Here is an 11,088-nt window from a genome sequence, read left to right as displayed (position 1 = left end):
TTTTGTACAGTGCACTCCCGTTATAACGAAATGCTTGGGACTGGCAGTTTTCTTTCGTTATAACGAAATTTCGTTATAACCAAATACAATATATATAACGAAAACAAGGAAACCACGCATATGTCATATTCTGCTTGTTGAATACGCATCATACACTGGAAAGCTATGTGAAATGGGGTGGTACCTTTTTAATTACGTTTGAATATTACATTTAGAAGAGAGCATAAAGTTGTTTGTATTGTCACGCATGTATAGAAAATGACGGTTTAGGATTCAGTTACAGTTCGATATTCCAAGTTCGTTTCTTGCTAAAGACCGTTATTCCTAAGGCTCCTTATTCCGAAGTCTCGCCATTCCCGGGTTTCCGAAGGTTTGTTCATTTGAAGCTTCACTCTTCTGAAGATTCGTTATGAATTCCAAAAGTTAAAGAAACTGTACAGTAGTGGTTGAGGTGGGGATTCATGTTTTGAACATTCCTAAGTGAGATAATGAGAAACATCTTATGAAATATGAAAGAGCCTGTGATTTTAAGAAGGATTCAACGTTTATTTAATGAATATTGGTTTTCAAATGGCTGAGATATCCCCAAAAGTGATGATAATAAAAGGCGACATGCCCTACCTTTATTAAGATCTCTTTGTTTCACCTTGTTTTTGGATATCTCAGACATTTCAAAACCGATTTTCATCAAATAAACTTTTGATACCCCTTAGAATTGCATGCTCTTTGACATCTCATAGAGTGGTTTCTGAATATCTCGCAAAACGTTAAAAGCTAAATCCTCACCCTGACCAGAACTGTACACACCCTTTAATAATTTAGATATAAATATATTATTCGTTTTCCGAAGGTTCGTTAATCGAAAAATGAAATGAGGTTCGTCATTCCGAAGGTTAGTAAATCAATAAATGAGAAAGGATCACTATTCCGAAGGTTCGTTGTTCAGAAGGTTTTTTAATCCGAAAATGAAATAAGGTTCATTATTCCGAAGAAGGTTTGCTAATTAAAAAAAGAATGAGAAAGGTTAGTTATTCTGAAGGTTCACTGAGTATCTTAAGATGATTATAAGGTTTGCAATTCCTAAGTTTTGTTTGTGGACTCACCTTTTTCACTTTTGGATTAACGAAACATGTTTTTAATGTTCCGATTAATGAATGTTTGGAATTCCTATCATTTTCGGACTAACGAACCGTCGTAATAAGAACCATATTTCTTTGTCGGATTAACAAACCTTATTAATAACGAACCTTTGGAATAACGCAAAAATGTTCATAATAACAAACCCTATTTCATATCCGAACTAACGGAAATTTAGGTGTATCAGAATCTGTGTGTTTTGTAATAAAGAACCTTCAGAACACTAAAACGAACCTTATTTAATTTCAGATTATTGTACAATAACGCAAGTTCCCCTCGTAAACTGTGCGTGACACATGGAGCGAACACACAGTGATGTGAAGCATTCACCCATGCAGAGATGCTAAATGCTTGTTCCGCTACATATTTTCGGAAGCGATCCGCATTTTGTTATAACGGAGCCAATTTTTGTTTTTCTTTGTCAGTGGTGCTCGAAAAAAGACTTCGTTATAACGAAAATTTCGCTATAACCGTGTTCGTCATAAGCAAATTTTGTACCATAGACTTTAATGCTGATAATTTTGGGACCAGAAGTTTTACTTCGTTGTAACAAAATTTTGGGGAGTGCACTGTACAAATTTCTCTTCTTGTTGGATTAGACGCCTCCTCTACCCCCATTCTTCTTTCCCCTGTACTTTCTGATTTCTGTATGTCATTCTGGGTTTCTAGTTTCTTTCCTTTCTTTCTGTTTGTCTTTTATTCTTCCTTTCTCTCTTTTGTTGTTACTTCAAGTCAGTCTTTGTGTGCAAAATTTGCTCAACAAAGACTGGGGGTGATATACGTCAAATATTTACTGTATTACACACGCCATATATTTCGCAAAAATTTTCGCGAATTGAGAATTCCCGATGATTTCGCGAGTGGTTAAATTCGCAATCGTGGAGTCCTGTGCTGAACGGAGAAATGTACACGCATGCGTCACATCCACATCGGGATCAGAGTCAATATTTTTGCGTGTCTTTAATTTCACAAATAGCACCTGACTTGTGAAATTCGCAATAATTAAAAACCTCGCGAAATATTCGGCGTATACAGTGAGCTACGAAAATCTCATTTTTCACCATTTCCTAAACTCTTGCAAATCAAAGGGTTTTTTTTTTTCTTTTTTGAATGTGCTCATTTTCTTCTGAGTTCCCTGCTTACTTGCCAATCACTTTCATTTTGACACAGAGAGCACATTAAATGGTGATGTCACAGTCTTGTTTTTATAGCTCAGTACTGGTTCCGGGCAGGGCTTCAGTCAGTGGGCTTAAACTGTGTACTAGCATTATTAAGCAACTGCTGTTTTCAGCTGCCATTCAGCTGTGTGAGGTTGAATTGTTTTGGGCCAGTTTCCATGTCAATGAATGGCTTTGACAACACACTTACAGACTCTGACCCACAACAGACACATCTTGGCCTTTGGAGAGTCATGTTTGACATTTAAGTGTACTTCCACACAATGTTCGAGTTATAGTAACCCTTTCTGTGCTAGGGACTATGGATAGTGTGTACGCCGCCACAGGGTTTACTGGGCCAATCGGCACTCAAAGGCCTAAAATAAAAACAGTGAAACCAGACAATGAGAATGACACTGATTGAATGAGAATCAGATGTAAAATATGAAAGTTGTGGAATGTTGAAATTTCCCATGTTTTCAGGAATCAATGATATCAGTCCAATATCCTTTATGGTCATGAAATCGATAAAAATACGTGTATCCTTTGCATTATATTATTAGTAGACTTGTAATGTACATTGTAATACTGTATATGCCATATGTTATTTGCCAGCGAGTCTCATTTTTCACAAATTTGGACTTCACGACAATTTTGCAACTTGTAGAATTTGCGATCGTGGAGTATGATATTGGACGGAGGAATGCATGTTGTATTTCTGTTGGTGTCAGAGTTAAAACATTTTTGCGTGTTGGTAAAATCACGAATAGCTCCTGACTTAAAAACCTTGCAAAATATATGGTGTGTACAGTAATCTAACAATGTTTACTTTTAGAGAAGATTGCAGTTGTTAAATCATAGAAGAAAGTGGCAACACAATCTTGCCAAGATATTATTGCATACATACCAGTTGGTGAGTTGTGACTTGATGTCACTTGGCTTCATGCAACTAATATCAGTATTCCTTGAATATGCAAAACTTTGGGATTTCATAACGTTCCCAATATTTTATGTCAGATTTTAATGAGACTTCCATTCATCTCTTTGTCTGATTTTAATCTATTCAGAGAATTAAACTTACACATAGTCTGTAGTTGGACTTAGTGTGTCAATTTTTTAATGATTGAATAAATACCAGGCCAACTGTGCCACAAACTTATTTATTTTACTAGTGGAAGACACACATCATGTTGTCACCTGAGAACCCAAGAAGGGCACTATTTCATTCTTAGACTTGTTCGTACATAAAAACGAAACAATCAATTTTCATGAAATAAAGAGTGTACTTAATCAAAAGTGGGTAAATTTATAGTCATTGCTCCTAATATTGGGTGAAATAGTGCCCTTGTGATGCTCAAATTGAACATTTTACCGAAAATGAAAACAATTTAAAATTGACACCGTAATGCAGAGGAGATCAATCTCTACAACGTAATGCCAATAATTCAATACCCATAAAATCATGATAACGCCCTTCAGGTTCTCTTCCGACAACGTCTGGTTTGTGTAATGATGTTTGCAAGACTGGCAAAAAGTGTTCAAATGCTGATTGACCAAGTTTGAACACTGACAGGTTCTTTAGGACAGTGTTGTGCTCTCCAGACAGTATTCACAGTTGCATTCTTACTTTTTGTACAGTACACAGTGATGATTTGTGAAAAGTTTTTTTCTTTTCTTTTCTTTTCAAATGAGTTGACTGAACAAGCGTTAATTGCAGTTAAATACCAGTGGCCATGTCTTAATACATTGTATACCGTACTGTACTTTATATTTGTTGAGCAAGCATTTGTAGCATGTGTTGCTGTGAGGTGCAATGGCTTGGTACAGTATTTGCCCGTCCAGTGGAGAAAATTCAGAAGGCTATCTCAAATGTTGAAAACTTCTCATCTGTACATTTGACACTAATGTACATCATGTACCCTTGTTGTACTTAACTGTGATGTGTTTGCTGAGCAAGCATGAATATACTGTAAAACATATATTCGCGGCATGACATTTTTGCGAATTGGAGCTGGCGACCTTTTTCATTCATGAAATTTTCACAAATTGCCACTGGCATTCACTGCATATAGTGTAGACAAGAACTTTCGTGTGCATTTAAATTTCACGAATCTTGGCGCTCGCGAAATTCGCGAAATTAAAATGCATGCAAACATTCCTCGTTTTACAGTAAAGTCACGTTTTGTCCAGGGTGCTGAGAAGTATCAGAATGAGCAATCCATGGACAAATATACTTTGTGATAACTTGCCAAAACAACAAACAAATTCTTTCATTTTCCCTCGTTTCCTCTCTGTCAAGGAAAGGTAGTTCTGTACGTGTTGTAAGTGTCAGATAAAACCTGTATGCTCCTCAAATGGCAATTGTAATACTCTTCACTGGCAATGCTTACTGTGGTGATGAATGTTTCATGTGAGATTCTACATCCTCCTGAATACTTCTAAGCACAATTGTATGATCTCTGCTTCATAAAAAATTTTCTGACAACTCATTTGTCATTCAACTTTAGACAGAATGAGCAATATATGTGTAGCAAAGATACATTACTGAATCTCTACCCAGGTGTATTAATGGGTACCAGTGGGAAGTTGGAACGCCATTGTGATTGGATTTTGCATTTGTGTGCTGGAAACAATTGCCATGGTAAAATGCTCACTGAGAAGTGGAGTATGCAAAAAGTGCAGGTGACAGATTAAGTCAGAAAGGATATAGATGATAAGTTGTTAAGCACTGTCTGTAAAGAGTAAAACAAAACAAAACGAAACACAGTGAATTTTTTTTCTTTGGGGGGGGGGGGGGGGGGGAGGGGGGGGGGGAATGGTGAAAAAGCCAAAAGCCAAACCAAACCTTATTTGTGTTACCACCAGTACGAAAAATATTGTGTGTGGTATAAACTGGTATGATTCTTCTCATCAGTGATTACCGGTAGTTGTAAATAGCAAGGGCAAGCCTTAAAAACCCGCCAGCATGGGGATACCTTAAGAGAATCCCTGAAAGGAATTGTGTGCAGCTTTATCAGATCTCTCTTTGTACTCTAAGTACACACAAAGCCGCAGAATCTCAACTGGGGTCGACTGTTACTGTCGAGTGTACTCCTCCATGCACATACAATGTATTCGCAGATGGGTGCTTTCAAAGACCCCGTTTACAGTACAGGGCTGGGCCGAGCCCGGCCTCAATTGCGGTACTCGGCCGTGCAATTTTGTCTGTTAAGAGTGGAGGGCGCGGCCCGAGCTTTTAATTCAAACCTTTCAATATTTTGTCGTAGTGGCGCTCTGTTTGTAAACAAACGCATATTATTGGGAGCGCGCCGGTTGCAATTTGGTACCGCATTTGGCCCAGTTTGTGTTTACAGTGAGAAAAGGCCGGGCCGAGCCCGGGCCAAGCCGCAGCCGAGACTACCTCCAGAGCGTGTTCAAATGCGCGGTCGAGTTTGGTACTGCATTTGGCCTTTTGCGTGTTTACAGTGAAATGAAGGCCGCGCTTGGCTGCGGACAAGCCCGGCCCTTTTACTAAACTGTAAACGGGGTCTTAATGTGTCCCAGTGGACAGTGAATGAAAATCAATTCAATCGCCCCCCCCCCCCCCCCCCTCACCATGCCTCCCCGTGCATCCAGCTAGGTCTCTAAAGTTGTTAAACCACAAACACCATGATTTTCATGTCCACATTAGCTTTATTTTGGTCATTAGAACTTGATCTACAACTTGCCTTAGGATTGGATTGAATCAGTGCTTTTTGCTACACTCATTGAAGTCATAATTCTCCCCGAAACTTGACAAAGAGTTGGAAAGGTTGCAAAACTGTTCTGATTTTTATGCTTTCAAATGTTTTTTCTACTGTCAAGCTACCGGTATTACCCTCGTGTGAGGCAACCACAGCTAATTCTTTATGAACATAATGTGGTTTTATGTAAATAGATTGTAAAAATTGTATGGAATGTGATTGTGCTCAACAGAGGTTCATGTAAAGTGGTTTATTTATGGACAGGAATGAAATATTTTCTTGTGAACCTAAAGAGTCACACCAATAAATCAAATGACATTGGTTAACATCACAACAAAATGTCTATGCTTCAAATATTTTTCTGTGTCATATCGGTTTGACTAGCTTGACATCTAATAACAGCAATATGTAATTCTCATCTATAATTCATATCAAAGCAGTGACCAGGGCCCCCATTTCATGAAAGAGTTGATATGATTGCAACTCTTGCTGAAAAGGCCATTGTGAGGGTAATGACAATAATCCAGCTTCCTGATTGGCTGCTGCAATGGGAAGTTGCCATTCCAGCATGAGTTGCTATCTTATCAACTATTCTGAAATGGGCCACAGACCAATGCTCAGCATCTGGGATATATTAATATAGTATGGACTGGCATTGAGGGGGATACGACATTTATTACCCGAACTAGAATTGTATTGTCTAAGTCGAAGACGAGGGCAATACTATTCTAGTGAGGGCAATAAATGTCGTATCCCCCTAAAGGACAGTCCATATTATTATTATTACCCGTTTTCAGGTATTTTAGGCATCTTCGAGCAGTTACATTACAATGTAAACTTCCCGATTTACTGTAACAAAATCCACTTGGCGTCAAGTCAAACCCTACACCACTGCGCTCAACTACACCCACATGCATGCACACAACCCCTTCATCGCGAAAGCGACGTGTGTGTCGCAGATTTGTTTTGTGCACGGTGTGTGTAACCGACATACAGCGACGTCCTTGAATGTCTTCGCTTTGTGGTCGACCGGAATGTTTACATGTAAAGTGATTGGCGAGACCCGGATGCTCGTGATATGCTCTAATGTTGCCTGCTGACCTCCACAACCCTGCAACAATACCAACTGCAATTGCCTCGCAAAACTACTTCGTATGGGTAATAATTATGTATCTTTCCCTGTTTGGTGTTCACAGTGATATTCATCTTAAAACCTGATGTCTTTACTTCATGAATGTAATATTAGCAAATCATCTATGTAGACATTAGAAAAATTATCTTGTAGACGGATATTGATAATTATGACTATGCAAACAGGTAAAATGACATAAATCCATTCTCATCGGATATTGGGGTATCGTACACAAACTTCATACAGTTTAATACCACTGACATCTTGGGAATGATGGCATAGGTTTGGTTGAGATGGGGCTTCAGGTTTACAACTTTTTTGTGAGATAATGAGAAACCTCTTGTGAAATATGAAAGAGCATAGAATTCTAAGGGGAATTCAAAGTCTATTTGATGAAAATTGAGTTTGAAATGGCTGAACTATAAAAATAAAACCCCAAGAGGTCCTAATAGGTGGGACCCACCTTTTATTAGGACTGCTTCGTTTTACTTTGTTTTTGAATATCTCGGCCATTACAAAACTGATTTTCATTAGATAAACTTTGAATTCCTCTTAGGATTGTGTGCTTTTTCATATATATACAGAATATTTATGTCAAGTAGTTTTTATTCATCTCACGAAAAGTCAAAATATGGACCCCCATCTCAACCAAAACTACAGCATGCATCTCTTTCAAAGAGAATGACACCCAAATGTGTGGATTGAGGGAATGCAGCAATAGTAGTCGAAATCAGCAAAGTTTGAGGAAAATCAGACAATCCACTGAAAAGTTTGGAATTTCTGTAAGTTTCAGTACGGCCACGACTGGATGAGAAGACTACAAAAGTTTGTGACATCACTTACAGACAGTAATACATTGTACATATATAAAGAAAATATACAGGAAATTAAGCCTATCTTCACATTCCTATCATTTATGAAAGAGCACTAGACTCGCCTATTCCATAAGGCATGGGGAAGAATATTGCCCTTAATATATGATTAGGAAGAAGTCAAGGGAATAATCATGCACTTTTCATTTAAAAAAATGAAACTGTGGAATTCTCCTTATACTATCCATAGGTGGCGTCATGAAATGTAGAAGTCTTCTCATCAAGCAATGGCAGCACCAAAATTAAAACTTCATAATTTTTCAAGAGACTGTCCCAATATTCCTTGATTACTAACATTGATGCATTTGCTCAATCCTCACAAATTCTGGTATTTCATTCTCCTTTAAAAGCAAGAGGTTAATAACTAAATACACGTAACACATTAGAAAGCCTTTTTCTGGGGGTCATACACTCTTTGCATTCCCTTCATCCGTAGTCATGATAAGAGCACTCTGAAACTACGGACACTTTAGTAACAATGCAATGATTTTTTCTCGAATATCAAACAATGCACTCCTGTTATAACGAACATGGTTACAATGAAATTCCAGTTACAATGAAGTAAAAACTCTGGCCCCAACATTATTCATTTCACATGTTTTTTATTTCTTATTTGTTTGGTTATAAATGTATTTATTATTTGTTTGTATACAACAAAATTTCAATACTGTATAATGAAAGAAAACTGCCGGTCCTGAAGACATCGTCATAATGGGAGTCTACTGTACCTCAATATTTCTACAATATAATTAGAGTATCACAGTAAGTATTGTAGTAGAAGCACAAAGCTGAGATGTTTAATAACAAGTGAAACTACTGTTTAAAGAAACTACACTCAAAATAACAAGTTTTATATCAACTCACAAGACAATAATAAATAACCATCACAGTTGTCTGCCGAGTATTTAGATCAAAACACATACACACATAAAATGTATGTATGTCTCATTTATTGTTTCTTTCATTATTCCATGAGCCAAGGATAACAAACATTATGCACACACGTCACAGTCAAACCTGCATTTAAGTCAGTGGTGTAGTGACTGCAGGCAGTAAATGTACACATGGCACAGAATTCAAGTAGTTGGTAGCAGAAGTGACCCCATGGGTCCATAGGGTCACAGACCCCATCAAAGGTCAACATGTTGGTTTAAAGCTTAGGTTAACGGTTTGAACATCTGTGAAGGAACTCTGACTTGAAAAGTGTAACAACCCTCACTGCTTGATGAAGGGATTTACTTCTCATCATAATGCAATAAGAAACTAAAATTTGGCATGGCACAATATAAAAGAAACTTCTGTAAAAGGATCACTGTAATCTTTAAATAGATAAATTTGATGATATACAGTCATGATAACGTTTGAACCATTACTGACTGTAACACAAGTAATTAAAGTGCATTATGATTTGTTTAGATTTTCAAAAATACTACATCCTTTTTGGGGGGTGGGTGGAAAGTTACTATTACATTGATTAGGAGATCCTAACATGATCATAATGCGGTGAAATAACATTTTGACAAAATGTTCTGACAGAATCAAGACCTCAAAAATTCCCATTTGTTTCATCCATTACAAATTAACATATCATTGCTTAGTGTTCTGAAAAAGAAACATACTTTAATTTTGCTAAGCTTTTTCCTTAAGATCTATTACTAAAAAGATACATCAAGTTGAGAAGAGCATTGCTAAAAAGTTGTCTCAATTCCAGAACAACTTTAGAGGTTCGATGAAATTTAAATTTATGCGGACTTCTGTTGATCTGTATACTGTACATCACATATCTAATATAACTTTAGGATGTTTATAAATATATGACACACATTTTACAACATTTTATAATTGTTTCTTTTGCTAAGCCCCAGACCTCAAAAACCTCTACACTGAGATTCTTGTTTACATTATCAGTCAATCATCATTCTAGGTAGAGTATTCATTGTGAACAAAACACTTCAGTACATTCTTTCCCCGTCACCTGACGAAAAAAAAAGAAAAGAAAAGAAAACCCTTGTTGCAATTTAGTGTTGCATACATGTTTCATTCAAAGCCAATTCAGAAGCAAGCAAATACATTGTTCAATAAGCACTTGCTACACTGTGTGTACACTGTGTGTAAGAAATTCTCAAGCAACACCAGGAAAAAAAGGCGGACCACTCAATGGCATCGAATCATTGGTCTCTACTTCTCCTTCCCCCCCCCCCCCCTCCCCCTCACTTTTTTTCATTATTTACTTTCTGGTCTAATTTCCCAGTGGATCTTAGAGGAATAAGCACATCGGTGTACATGTACATGCATCACCATTCTGTAAACAAGAAAGCACAACAAAAATGCCTGATGTTAAAGTCGCATTCCAAATGTCCGGACTATGATCTGAGTTTGTCAAGTGTATTACTACATCCGTACATGTACATTACAAAGACGATGAGCAGTAGAAGCCCGAGCCAGTTTAAATTCTTCGTCCATTCATGTGATACATCAGAAAATTGCTGGCGTCCTGATTTCTAGATGAATTGTGAGTGAGTAGCAGGCTGAGCCTGATGAATTGACATTTATGTTATACCGTCAACATGTTTACGCCAGTTAAACCACCATTCGATCTACAAGATGACAGTTAGAGATGGGAGCAGTTTATCAAGAGATGGGTTTAAAGATAATGAAAAGTTTTGGGGGTTCCTGGAAATCCCCCTTGTTTGTTAGTTCTGGTTTGTATTTCATATGAAAGCATATACACCATGGATCATTTGCCCAAGATCAGGGCCCCGTTTCATAAAAGATGCTAGGATGACAACTCTTGCTGGAATAACAACTTCCAATAGCAACAGCCAATCAGGAAGCTGGATTCTTGTCATTACCATGACAATTGCCATTCTAGCAAGAGTTGTTATCGTATCAACCTTTTATGAAATGGGGCCCTGGTTGTACATCGTACGCCTCCAAATGCTGACATGAAGGAAAGACTTTTTGACATCGCCCCACGTTGAAAAGTAACTAACAATTTTGAAAAGGGCTATGTTTAAGTCTCTCTACAACCATTTGGAGTACATAAAGACTCCATATGTGAGAATCCA

This window comes from Diadema antillarum, unplaced genomic scaffold, assembly GCF_040938485.1.
Source record: "Diadema antillarum isolate AM-2024a unplaced genomic scaffold, OU_Dant_1.0 seq00001506_RagTag, whole genome shotgun sequence".
Taxonomy (NCBI): domain Eukaryota; kingdom Metazoa; phylum Echinodermata; class Echinoidea; order Diadematoida; family Diadematidae; genus Diadema; species Diadema antillarum.
The sequence above is the reverse complement of the archived record's forward strand: the minus strand, read 5'-3'. Positions refer to the sequence as shown.